Raw genomic sequence first — 14,976 nt, 5'->3', positions numbered from 1 at the left:
TCAATATAAGACCTAAAACCATAAAACTGGAAGAAAACCTAGGCATCACTGACGTCAGCCATAGCAATATATTTCTCGTTATGTCTCCTCAGGCCAGGGAAACAAAACCAAGAATAAACAAATGGGACTACATCAAACTAAAAAGCTTGTGAACAGCAAGCAAAGTCAGCAACAAAACAAAAAGACAACCTACCACATGGGAGAAAAGATTTGCAAATCATATATCCAATAGGGGGTTAATATTCAGAATACATAAAGAACTTAAACAATTCAAGAACAAAAACAACAGAAACCCCAAACAACCCAATTAAAAAACAGGCAGAGGACATAAGCTGACTTTTTTACAAAGAGAACATACAGATAGCCAATGGGCATATGAAAAGATGGTCAATATCGCTAATCATTAGAGAAATGCAAATTAAAAAAAAAAAACACAGTAAGGTATCACACATATGAGAATGGCTATTTTTAAAAAGGCAAGAAATAATAAGCGTTGGGGAGGACACAGAGAAAAGGGAACCCTCATACACTGTTGGTGGGAATGTAAATTGGTGTAGTGGCTATAGAAAACAGTACAGAGATTTGTCAAAAAATTAAGAATAGATCCAACTATTTTAGTTTTATATATTTATTCAAAATGAAAACAGTAATTCAAAAATATATACACATCCCTATGTTCACTGCAGCATTATTTACAATAGACAAGATATGGAAACAACCTAAGTGCACGTTGATAGATGGACAGATAAAGAAGATGTGGTGTGTGTGTCTGTGTGTGTGTGTGTGTGTGTGTGTGTGTGTGTATGGATGGACCTTGAGAGTATTACACTAAGTGAAATAAGTCAGATGGAGAAAGACAAATATTGTATAATTTCATTCATGTGGAAAATAAACAAAAACAAACACATAGATACAGAGAACAGAGTAGTGGTTAGCAGAGAGGAGAGGGGAGGGGAGTGGGGAGCACACAAAATGGGCAAAGGCAGTCAACTCGATGGTGATGGATAGAAACTAACTTTTTGGTGGTAAGCATGCTGTAGTGTATGCCGAAGTCAAAACATAATGCTGCACACATGAAACTTACATAATACTATAACCCAGCGCTACCTAAATAATTTTTTTAAAGCTATTTGCTGCAGTTGTTAGTACTCTGAGAGTAGCAGGTCAGGTTCCCTAAAGAGTTCAGGCTGAAGCTCTACAGAAAGTATTGCTTTATTAGTTTAATGAAATATATATTTTAAAATACTATAAACATAAGCAATCAAGAAAATAAAACTTTTTTAAAAACCAGAAGATTGTAGAATTTTTAAGTAAGCCATATAGGACTTAAAGTTGGAAAGCCAGCAAACTGGAAAGGCAGGAAATGGACTTGGACTTGGAAGCAAATTTCTTATTGTGTAGCCTTGAGCAAAAACTTCTCTAAGACCTAACATTCTCATCTGTAAACTAGCGGAGGACCAAATATGTTCCTGTCTGCATGCCATATTATTTTAAGAACCAAATTATATAATGGAGAGGAAACTGATGTGTAAAGCCACCGCAGAAATGACTCTGAGCTAAGAGCCAGAAGACCTGAGTGTTAGTTCCTAATCTGTCATATGACATTGTATAATGTCATTCCTGTAAACTTTAGTTCTACCATCTGCAAAACAGTAACAATGTAACATTCCATTTGAACATCACAGCATGCCATGCTTCAAAGTATTTTCAGGTAAAAAAACTCTAAGTGTACCTGATATATTTTTGGTACATGAAAGGCATGACCCACTCTCGAGAAGCCGAGTCCAAAGACATCTAAATATCCTTTGAGTGAATACAGACTTGTGGTTGCCAGGGCGGCGGAGGGTGGGAAGGGATAGACTGGGATTTCAAAATTGTAGAATAGATAAACAAGATTATACTGTATAGCACAGGGAAATATACACAAAATGTTATGGTAGCTCACAGAGAAAAAAATGTGACAATGAGTGTGTATATGTCCATGTATGACTGAAAAATTGTGCTGAACACTGGAATTTGACACAACATTGTAAAATGATTATAAATCAATAAAAAAATGTTAAATAAATAAATAAATATTCTCTGAGTAAACGATGTCATAATGTGTTGTGGATGAAATTGTTCTCTATCAGGTATAGAAGTAATTTCATGACTCTTAGATGACTATGTGAAGCCACAAGTTTGGATTAATTCCCAAAGGAGCTTAAACTTTAAAAGAGATAATACTCTTTGAATGAGAACCATTTAGCATATGCATCAGACTAACAGAGAAGAGATCTAAAATCAAGTCAAAAAAGAAAGGCAGAGCACAGAAACTTTCTGGAAGTTAAGACGTAAACAGTAACAGTGTTGAGTCACTGAAGAGGGCTGCCACACACGGCTTCATGAAGAGTAGACTCTGTCTCCCATGTGTTTTCAGAAATACTTGAAAGGGTCATAAAATATCCCAGTGATAAGAACACAGCTGGCTCACTCATCTCTTTGGATGTAATTAGGAATTTATAACACTTCATTATATTAAGAAATAGAAATGTAGGAGACTTTTTTTTTCTGGTATCTGCTATATGATTGAAAAGCTTTGCCTCACAAAAATAAGCAGAAGACTAATATTCACGTTTAAAATGTAATTCTACCAAATTAATCACACATGTTCAGACAGGCGAGGTACCTCCTCCTTTTGATACAAATTTAAAAAGAATAGAGGGTGTATTCTGTTCAGCTGCTCAGAATCCAGAAATTCCAATAATTTGCTCATTATTTGTACTTTCCACTGAGACCAAAAATGTTGACCTGCTCTTGAGAATTTTCCAGAAACCATCCTGGAGGCTAACATATGGTTTCAGGACAAACTGTGATTATTTGTCCCTTTCTACTTGCAGTTGTTTACACAGACCGAGCTTTTCATTCAGAAATAAATTTTTCATTTCTCAACTAGTAGAGCAGCTCTTGGCAAATCCACAGTATGAAATTCTCATGTCTTTCTAGAAGATAAAGTTTTGAATACAATCACTAGATCACCAAATAGAAACAGAAGAGTAATATATTATTTCAATTTTTAAAAGAATACTAGTTAAGAAATAACACAACCACAATAACTGAATTATAAAGATGAACAACAAAAATGAATTATAATATTCATAAAATAAGTTAAAATGACTCCTTAAAATCCATGCCATTCTTTCCTCATCTTTGGAATTTCTCAGACCAGGATTTAAATCTTCTCTTTGATATTTCTAATAGGAGCTTAATCTACTTAACCTCTTCAATTTATAGTGAACTTGGTTGGAATATTTAGTTAATATGACTGTGGTAAAAATTAAAGATAATATATACAAAGCTCCTACCATAATTCTTGATATATAATAAAGTATCATTAAAAGGAATATTTTTGTTTGTTTTCTTGGCCCATAACCACAGGAAATCGAGGAAAATCTATCTACCTTCACAAATTAAAGATCATGATTCTAGTGCCCACTTCAAAAAAGTCATGGTAATAATCAGAGAAACATTTTGTAATTGTATAGAATTTTATCATTTAAAACACTTATAAATATCTCATTTGATACAAATCCATACCAATAGCCAACTCATACCTTTTTTGAGATGAGACACATTTTAGACTCAGAGAAATTAAGTGAATTTTTAATAACTTTTAGTGTAGTAGATATATTTTGGTTACCAAGGATTTTTCTTAATCCTGCAAAATGTCTTGCTCTCCACCTCATTCATAAAGTTCCTGTGAGAACTTCCAAGTCTTACATAAATCTGTGCTCCAGGCTATAGCTGGCTGGTCCAAGAGTGAGAACAAGACTCAGGTGGCATCAGTAATAGCAGACCACAGTCACAGTGGCCACAACTGACTGGTCCAAGGTGGACCTCTGACTCAATCTGGGCCAAAGGGCCCCTTCTCAAGATTCTCTGGCCGTAAGTTTCTCTTTGATGACAGGGATTTAGCATGTTTATCTCCAGAGCGCTTGGCATCTGTGACTTCTGCAGAATGGGGAATGTTCTCCTGAGCCAGAGAAAACGAGGCTTTCTTACACTAAATTTAGTGCTCTTTTTTACTGGACAGAACACTAACAGCCACCACTGTTCTCCAAAGACCTCCTTTTGCCACTTTTATGCATTTGGTTTGGGGGCCTAAGCAGGTAAGAGCTGTAAGGGGTGGCATTCAAATCAATTCACACACTTGTAAGCATATAAGAAGGAAATGTATATATAGTATATAAGAAGGAAATGATACAGAACAAAGATGGACAGACCCAAGTTCTAAAACCGCTTAATTCATCTAGTACACACTCGAGTCCGGCTGGTGAATACTGAATTTCTCCAACCTGCCCTGCTCCATTAAACTCCATAAAGCCCATTCCACATGATTTTTCTGTTTGTTTTTTGCTTCTTAGAACTCCCAACCTTCAGTCCACAACCTTAACAGCTCTTCATTGAGCTAAGTATTGTTACTCAGGTCTCAGAACAGAGATAATTTATTTCAGGAAGCCTCCTCTAATCTCCAAGTTTGGGTTCCATGCATCTCCATGCTCTATGAGCACCTGTATTAAACCCACGATAACTCTTATCCCTTTACCTGATAAAAGTTCACCAATAATCCCAAGAGAGCAATAACGATTCTGCTCAATGCTTCAGTCATTAGGATTGTGTTTAACATATAGCAAACACCAACAAATATTCATAGTACTCTTTGTGAATAAACTTTGTGAGGGGTTTTTGTAAATTTCATATCATTCCCACCTCCAACCTCCAAATAAATCATTAATGAGATATTTCACTTACTGATGAAATCATTTGAGTTATTCAGGGATGTTGGGATGGACAGTAGACTGAGAACAAGTCAATTCTGAAATGCCTGAAGCCCTCTTCTAAAGTCCCATAAAAAGAGTATTAAAGGCAAACTTAAATGGGCACTGAAATAGGAACTGTCTTCAAACACGTTCTGAGAATTTTACTAATACTGATCACGGACAATGAGAATCAGTATCTACATGCCACCAGAGGACAATAAGAATGCCAAAAACTGTCCCTCTAAAAAGCAATTTGCACCAGGTAAAAAGTGAAAACTGTAAAATGGTTCTCATGTAAGTGGTCATTGACTCTTAGATTTGGGCAATACCATTATAAGCTAAGTATTCTCAAAACCAAGATGTTTTTGCCTTATGTGAGTGCACATGGCCATGTAACCAAATCTCTCTCAGAATATATTAGAAATGACAGTGATGAAATAAAAAAGTAACTCAGTTAGAGAAATACATATACTCTTCAGATTTCACCAGCAATTTAAATGGTATGAAGCAAATGATCCTCTCAGTGGGTGACATCAATCTGACAAAAACAATAGCACTAGGAGAGAAACGTACCTAAATACACTCGTGTCACAAGGACTTAGGTTGAAGAGAGGAAGAAAGGAAGCCCAGTGTTTTGGTTTCCATCAGCTGCTTGATGTAGCGTTTTCATCCTATTGCTGATCTTGGCCCTTGTGAATACTCTATGTTTTTCTTAGGATTTCTAGAAATAGCATGTCTCAAATTACAGGGCAATGTGCATTCTAGGCCAGGAAAATGGCAGTGTCTAGTAATGTGGTATGCCTAAGATTGTACTTGGCACATATGTCTAATAAATACTTGTTAAGTGAATGAATAAAATAATCAACTCATCCACTGCTTGGCTGTACACTTTGAACTTTATTTTTGCATATGCCTGTTAATTTTTTAATTGATTGTTAACAGAGCAAAAATGTGGGTATTGTACGAGAGCAAAGCAGCACTATCCATGAGCAGAATGGGCAGCTTCTCACGAGTCATGAGTTTCACACCCACCTCTCTCAAAACATGCGTAATGTATCTGTCATTAGAATAACTTTGGGTTTGTTTGCAAAAGAGCATCTGTCAAATCTAATGTTTTCAATGGATCAAGTATTTAAATATAAACATATTCATAACCCTTAGTATGAAAAGGGACCAATGGGTACATTTCCCCAGAAAAGACCAATAAAAAACAGAAAAGGGACAGATAAATTACATAAGGAGCAACTATGGAGCCATAAAGTCAGAATAGGACACTAATTATAATAATCATATATTACTATTATGCCAGTGTGTTTAATAACCTAAATAAAATGACAGTTTCCTACAAATATAAACTTGGCATAACTCTCTCAAGAAGAAACAGAAAATAAACAGTCCTTGAATCATTAAAGAAATCATATTAGCAGTTGAAAATTTACCCAGGTAATCTCAAATATCTGACTGTATTATAGATGAATTCTACTGAATGATAAAGGAGAAGATTGTTACAAACTTCACACACTCTACCAAAGAAAAAAGAAGAAATAACATGTAACTTTTTTTAGAATAGCATAACCCCAATACCAGTATTACAGTATGAAAAGGAAACTTCAGACAAAACTCACTTATGAAGAGAATTGAACAAAAAGAGGATAGTCATGTTGGATTTGTTCCTTGAATGAAAGAATATTTTAACAACAGAAAACGTTATTCACCACATTAACAGATTAAAGAACATGCAGATAAACACACAGGCAAGAAAAGAGTTCAGTAAAATTCTATACCAGCGAATATGAAACTTTTATAAAATCAAGAAGAGAATTAATTTCATTACCTGATAAAAAAAGATCTACATAAAACCTACAAAAATATCATACTTAATAATGAATTACAAGCATTCCCTTTGAATTCAAGAATGGATAATTTCTGTCATCATTACTGTGATCCACTTACTCTGAAGGTCCAAGCCATCACAGTGAGATGGGGAAAGTAAGATTTAAAAGGATAAACATTGATAAGAGAGAAACTAAATGATTATTATTAAATACTTTATAAGTATTTGTATAGATATCATAAAAGAGAACATAGGCAATGTGTAAGAATTACTTAGAAAATATATCAGGATTGATGAACACAGGTAGATTTTTTTAAGTTATTCTTATTTCTATATACTAGCAACTATAGAAGATACAATTTTAAAAATAGTATTTTAGATAATAAAACAATAGATAAAAATAAATATAAGAAAAAAGCTTCATGCATGTTCCAGGAGAAGTATTGGCCTGCAACAGGCTCTGGCACTAGCCCCGCTGGCTCTAGTATGTCCCTGTCAAGACAGCAGCCCCCATGCACCCCAGAAAAAGCTCCAGCCCATGCTAGTTTCAGCTCCAGCATTCCCAACAAAGGCAATGAGTACACGGAGATGGCATAGGACACTCCTACACAAGGACATGCCTTCAAGACTAGGATAGTTTAAATCCATAAAGACAAACAGATAAATTCAAATAAAATGAGACTACAGGAGAGTATGTTCCAAGTGAAAGAACAGGATAACCATAATGAAATGGAGAGCAGCAATTTACCTGGAAAAGAGTTCAAAGAAATGGTCATTAAAATACTCATCAAACTCAGAAAAAGAAAAAAGGAACACAGTGAGAACGTCAACTAAGAAGTAGAAAATATTTTTTTAAAAGACTAATCAGAGCTGAAGAATATAATAACTGAAATGAAAATACACTAAAGGGAATCAAAATAGATTAGGTGATACAGAAGAACACATATAAGCAACCTTGAAAAGAGAATAGTGAAAATCATCCAATCAGATCGGCAAAAAGAAAAAAAATGAGGATAGATTAAGGGACCCTGGAACAACATCAAATGTACTACTATTCACATTATAGGAGGTCCCAGAAAGAGAAGAGAAAGAGATAGGGGCAGAAAACACTTGATGAGCAAATGGTTGAAAACTTCCCTAACCCAGAAAAAGAAATACATATTCAAGTCCAGGAAGCACAGAGAGTCTCAAACAAGAAGAACCCAAAGAGATCCATACCAAGACATATCATAATTAAAATGGCAAAAGGTATAGATAAAGAAGGAATTTTAAAGGCAGCAAGAGAAATAACAGGCACATAAAAGAGGACATCCATGAGGCTATCAGCTAGTTTTCCAGCAGAAACTCTAAAGGCCACAAGGGAGTGGCGTAATATATTTAAAGTGCTGAAAGGAAAACCCACAACCAAGAATACCCAGCAAGGTTATTATTCAGAATTGGAGGAGAGCTAAAGAGTTTCCCAGACAAGCAAAAACTAAAAGAGTTCATCACCACTAAGCCAGCCTTTAAAAATAATTTTTTAAATTAAAAGCTCTTCTGTAAATGAAAAAGAAAATGATACAAGAAGAAATAAGAAAAGTTTTTTAATCTCACTGGTAAAGAAAAATATATAGTAAAGGCAGTGAATCAACCACTTTTAAAGCTAACATGAAGGTTAAAAGACAAAGTCATTAAATAAACTATAACTGCAATAAATATTTAAGGGATATACACGAAGATGTAAAATATGATCAAAAACATAAAACATGGTAGGGGGAGTAAAAAATGTAGAGCTTTTAGAATGTGATTGAATTTAAATGACTATCAGTTTAAAACAAATACCTATAACATAGGGTGACATATATGAGCCACAAGGTAACCTCAAACCAAAACCTACAATAGATACACACAAACAAAAGAATGAAACCAAACTTAACACTAGAGAAAATCATCAAACCTTAAGGGATGAGAGGTTACATTTGATATCACAGAAATAAAATCATAAGAGAACACCGTAAACAATTGTAAGCCAACAAATTGGACAACAAACCAATGGGTAAGAAATGGGTAAGTTCCGAGAAAAAGTCTCCCAAGACTGAATCAGGAAGAAATAAAAAGTCTGAACAGATCGATTACTAGTAGTGAAACTGAATCAGTAATCAAACTACCAATAAACAAAAATCCAGGACCAGATGGCTCCCAGGGGAATTCTGACAAATGTTGTTCAAAGAAGAGCAAATACCTATTCCTCTCAAACTGTTTTGAGAAATTGTAGAATAGGGAACACTTCCAAACTCATTTTATGAGGCTAGCATTACCCCCATACTAAAACCAGACAAACTACCAAAAATGAAGAATTACAGGCCAATACCCCTAGTGAACATAGATGCAAAACTCCTCAGCGAAATTAGCAAACCAAATCCAACAATATCTTAAAAGGATTACACATCATGTTCAGGTGGAATTTATTCTGGGGATAAAAAGGATGGTTCAATATTCACAAAACAATCAACGAGATACACCATGCTCATAAAACAAAGGGTAAAAATCACATAATCATTTCAATACATGAAGAAAAATCATTTGAAAAAATTCAGCATTCACCCATGATAAAAAAAAACACTCAACAAAGTTGGTACAGAGGGAACATACCTCAACATAATAAAGGTCATATGTGAGAAACCCACAGATAACATCATACTCAGCAGTGAAATGCTGGAAGCTTTTCCTCTAAGAGCAGGAACAAGAGAAGAATGCCCACTCTTGCTACTACTATTTAACATAGCATTAGCAGTCCTAGCCACAGCAATCAGACAAGAGAAAGAAATAAAAGGCATTTAGACTGGAAGGGAAGAGACAAAACTGCCACTATTTGCAGATAGCATGATACTATACATAGAAAACCCTAAAGTCTCCACCAAAAGACTATTAGAACTAATAAATGAATAGACAAATTCAGTAAAGCTGCAGGATTTAAAATTAAAATACAGAACCCTGTTTCTCTTCACTAATAATCAACTACCAGAAGGAGAAACTGACAACCCCATTACCAATCATATCAAAAGAATAAAACACCCGGGAATAAGTTTAACCAAGGATGTGTAAGAACTCTACTCTGAAAACTGTAAGACATTAATGAAAAAAACTGAAGATGACACAAGTAAACAGAAACATATCCTGTGCTCCCTCATAGATTGGAAGAATTAATATTGTTAAAATGTCCTTACTACCTAGATCTAGCAATCTATAGATTCAATGCAGTCCCTATCAAAATACCCATGGCATTTTTCACAGACCTAGAACAAATAATTCTAACATTTGTATTAAACTATGAAAGACCCCAAATAGCCAAGCAATTGCTGAGGATTAAAAACAAACAAACAACAAAAAGAATAAAGCTGTAGGTACCATGTTCACTGACTTCAATTTATACTACAAAGTTATAGTTGTCAAAACAGTATGATACTGGCACATAAACGGACACATAGATCAATGAAACAGAACAGAGAGCCCAGAAATAAATGCACTCACAAATGGTCAATTAACCTATGATAAAGTAGTCAAGAATACAATGGTGGAAAGAGAGTCTTTAATAAGTGGTGTTGGGAAAATTGGACAGCTACATGTAAAAGAATGAAACTAGCTATTCTCTTATACCATGTACAAAAATAAATACAAAAAGGATTAAAGATTTAAATGTAAGACTTAAAAGTACAAACTTCTAGAAGGAAATATAGGTAGTATGTTTGGTGACATCAGTCTTAGTAATATTTTTCTAGATCTGTCTCCTCAGGCAAATACAATAAAAACAGACACAATGGGACAAGATTAAACTAAAGAGCTTTTGCACAATGGAGGAAACTATCAACAAATGAAAAGTAACTATGTTAGTTACTATTACACAATATAGTGATTCAAACTTTCTGTGCATTTCAAAATGGTGATCATAAGTCTGGTTACAGTATGTCACCATACAAAGATATTACACAGTTACTAACTACATTACCCACACTGTACATTTCATACCACAAGTCATTCAGCATTTATTGTGTAACTGGATGTTTGTACATTAAGAAGTACATTCTAAATCTCTCATCTATTACTCTTTCCTCCTCCCATCCACTACCCATCTGGCTACCACCTCTTTGGTCTATGCATCTATAACTCTGTTTCTGTTTTGTTATGTTTGTTTCTTTGTTTTGCTTTTTAGATTCCATACATAAGTAAAATAATATAGTATTTGTCTTTCTCTGTCTGACTCATTTGACTTAACATATTACACTTTAGGTCCATATGTTGTCACAAATGGCAAGACTTCATTCTTTTTATGGCTGAGTAATATTTCATAGTATCTATAACCACACCTTATTTATCCATTCATGCATCGATGGAACTTAAGTTGTTTACCTATCTTGGCTATTGTAAATAATGCTGCAATGAACATAAAGGTACATATATCTTTTCAAAATAATTTTTTTTGATAAATATCCAAGAGTGGAATTGCTGGATCCTAGGGTAGTTCTCTTTTTAATTTTTTGAGGAACCTCCATACTGTTTTTTCCATAGTGCCTGCACCAATTTACATTTCAGTCAACCGTGCACAACGGTTCCCTTTTCTCCACACCCTCACCAACAGGTTCACCAACTAATTTTAATTATTATTTCTTATCTTTTTTGACAACAGCGATTCTGACAAATATGAAATGATATCTCATTATGGTTTTGATTTGCATTTCCTTGATGATTAGTGATGCTGAGCATCTTTTCCTGGGTCTGTTGGCCATCTGTATATCTTCTTCAGAAAAATATCTATGCAGAGTCTCTGCCCATATTGTAACCAAGTTGTTCATTTTCTTGATGTTGAGTTGTATGAGTTCTTCATATATTTTGGATATTAACACCTTATCAGATATATTGTTTGCAAATATCTTCTCCCATTTGGTGGCCTCTTCATTTTGTTGATAATTTCCTTCACTGTGCAAAAGCTTTCTATACTAGTGTAGTCCCACTTGTTTACTTTTGCCTTTGTTTCCCTTTCCTGAGGAGAGAGACCCAACAAAATATTAACCAAGACTGATGTCAAAGAGCATACTGCCTGTATTTTCTTCTAGCAGTTTTATGGTTTCAGGTCTTAAATTTAAATCCATTTTGAATTTATTTTCATGCATGGTGTGAGAGAGTAATCTAGTTTGATTCAATCAGATAAGAAAAAGAAATAAAAGGAATCTAAATTGAAAATGAAGAAGTAAAACTGTCACTGTTTGCAGTTGACATAGTACTATACATAGAAAATCCTAAAGAGGCACCAAAAACTACTAGAACTCATCAATTAATTTGGTAAAGCTGTAGGATATAAAATTAATATACAGAAATCTGTTGCATTTCTATACACTAAAAACAAACCACCAGAAAGAGAAATGTTTTTAAAAATCCCATTTACAACCACATCAAAAAAATAAAATGCCTAGAAATAAATCTAAGGTGGTAAAAGAACTGTACTCAGAAAAGTATAAGACACCAATGAAAGAAATTGAAGGAGACATAAATAGATCAAAGATATACTGTGTTCATGCAATGGAAGAATTAATATTTTTAAAGTGGCCATACTACCCAAGGAAATCTACAGATTCAATGCAATCCCTACCAAAATACCAATGCCATTTTCAAAGCCCAATTAATTCTAAAATTTTTATGGATACATAAAAGACCCTGAATAGCCAAACCAGTCTTGACAAAGAAGAACAAAGCTGGAGGTATCATGCGCCTTGATTTCAAACTATACTACAAAGCTACAGTAATCAAAATAGTATGGTACTGGCACAAAAACAGACACGTAGCTCAATGAACAGAGTCCAGAAATGAACCCACACTTATATGCGTAATTAGCCTACAGCCAAGAAGGCAAGAATATACAATGAGGAAAGAATTTCTCTTCAATAAATGTTGTTGGGAAAATTGGACAGCTACATGCAAAAGAATCACATCATAAATAGCTGGATGAGTGAAGGATATACTGAGATACAGTGTTTCTTCAACATGACTGGGGCTGCATACTCGAATCACTTCGGGGGTTTTCATGAGTACTGACACCTGGGCCCCATGCCCTGAGATTATGATTTAATTAGTCTGGCATATACACTGAGCTTGGGGAGTTTGCAGATCTCCCCAGGTCATTCTAATGTACAGGCAAGTTTGATTTCTAGTGATTTAGTGGATGCTGTGGTATCCACCCAGATCCCCACTGTAGGACAGAAACACCCATCCCCCAGCTGCTGGGATTACTGGCAACTGATAGTCCTCAGATAACCCCTCTGTCTGGGAATTTCCCTTGAATCCTTTAGCTGAAGACAGCAGGACTGAAGCTCCCTGTGTACCACTTAAGTGTCACTTCTCTCTATTCCTTGCTCCAAAGATAACCACTAACTTGGATTAGATGTTTTGGATTATATTTCTTTATCCTTTTGCCACATATGTATGTGTCCCTGATGATACACAATATGAGTTATATCATACTTTGCAAAGCTTCATCTGTCTTTTTCATAGTGAATATATTCTTGCTTTGTTTGCTCAACACGTTTGTCAAGTCATTCATGTTAATAACTAATTCTAATTCATTTATCTTTAAAACTGCATAGGTTTCCATTGTATGCATATGCTATAATTTTTCCATTTTCTGATTCCATTTTTCCTTAAAGGAATCATTAGAGGAATTTTGGGTGCCCAAAACAATTTACAATTTCTTTATACAAGGAATGGAATAGAGTTTCAGGTTGGGTAGAAAGCCTTTGAATTTGTCTCTATAGAAGGGAAGGAAAAGAATGAGAAAAAGCACCAGAAGGGATTGAGACAAAAGCTAATTGGGATCCACGTCCCTGACACCTAGCCAGAGGACCATTTTCTTACCTATAATTCTATCAAAACCTCATTTTCTTTCTCTTTATCAAAACTAACCTAAGACAATTTTCAAAAATCCTCATCTCTTGTCTCCCAAGGCAGTTCTAAAATGATGTGAAGCAAGTTGCATCCTACCATGGACAGCTTCTTTTTTTCCCTACCCTATGCTGTCATGTGTCCTCCTGCTTGTACAAGGGAGTGCAATCCTGTAACGTTAGCAGAAGAAAGCATCGTACTCATAAACCGTGGCCTATATTTTGCAAAGGGTGAGAGCCTGTCTTGTACTTAGACAATAGGATGAAATGATACTCTGTGGGGGAGTTACTTTACCTCTCAAGTTTCAACTTCATCATCTATAAAATGGCAGTACAGTTTAAAATTGAATACTTCGAAGGTCTTATGTAGGACAATTGAGATGTGCATGTAAAGTCCTCGGATGCACGCCCGGTCACAGAAAGTACTCAGTAGATGCTAGCTTTTTAAAAAGTCGGTCCACATTCCTTATAAGATCCTTACAGCTACAGAGTATTACCAAGTTGTGATCACTGCCATAAACTAACACCTCCAGTGGAGTAATCTTCCCAGTATCAGGGTATGCTGCATTCTGATGGTGTGAATTTCTTTATCATCTCCCAAGTTGGTCTAAAATTCAGTCAGTGATGCACATTCACAAAAGTGAACTTAAGGTAACCACTCATAAATTAGATCCACACACATTTTGTATATTACCTGATACACATTGGGCTTTGATCGTATACATTTCCATGGATTCCACAAGTTATACATTTCTAAACCTATTGTAACACCTTTGAAAAAAGCATTAAAAGTCTACTGTGTAGTTTATGCCTTATAGGGCTGATAAATCCAGGGTCCATATTTTCATAGGTGGCTTCATGGAAAATGAGACTTCCCTGGACTTGCATGCAAAATTTGACTTTCATGTGTATTCTTTTGAAGAGCATTTTGTTAACTTTTATCATATTTCAAAAAGTATCTGTTACACAAAATTGAGCAAATCCTGGTTTACAGAAAGCAAGCTTGGGTGAGTGATAAGCAATGATCTACTATTTCCTTCCTATGTTAGTCCTAGTGGCCTTGACTTACAAGGTCACTGCATGTATATGGCACTGATCCATCACCTAGTTCACTTTATGACAGGACACTTCTCCTCTTGTCGGTCACTCCCTGTACATACAATGAATGAAACCACCTCTACACTGTTACAGCTACCAGGAACTTTCATCCTAGTTTGCCTGGGACAGTCTCCCTTGATACCTGTCCCCAGTGTAATTATTAACGGCATCTTTTTCACTGTCAAAAGTGTCCCAGTTTGAATGATATCATTACCATAAATACAACTCAAGAATGGCTGAGGACAAGACTGGGCCTTTGATGAAACATTTTCATCTCTTAGAAAAAAATAAATAAACTGAAATCAACTTCCTGACAAACGTAGCTAGTCTTGGCAGC

Source organism: Camelus bactrianus, chromosome 25, assembly GCF_048773025.1.
Source record: "Camelus bactrianus isolate YW-2024 breed Bactrian camel chromosome 25, ASM4877302v1, whole genome shotgun sequence".
Classification (NCBI taxonomy): Eukaryota; Metazoa; Chordata; class Mammalia; order Artiodactyla; family Camelidae; genus Camelus; species Camelus bactrianus.
The sequence above is the reverse complement of the archived record's forward strand: the minus strand, read 5'-3'. Positions refer to the sequence as shown.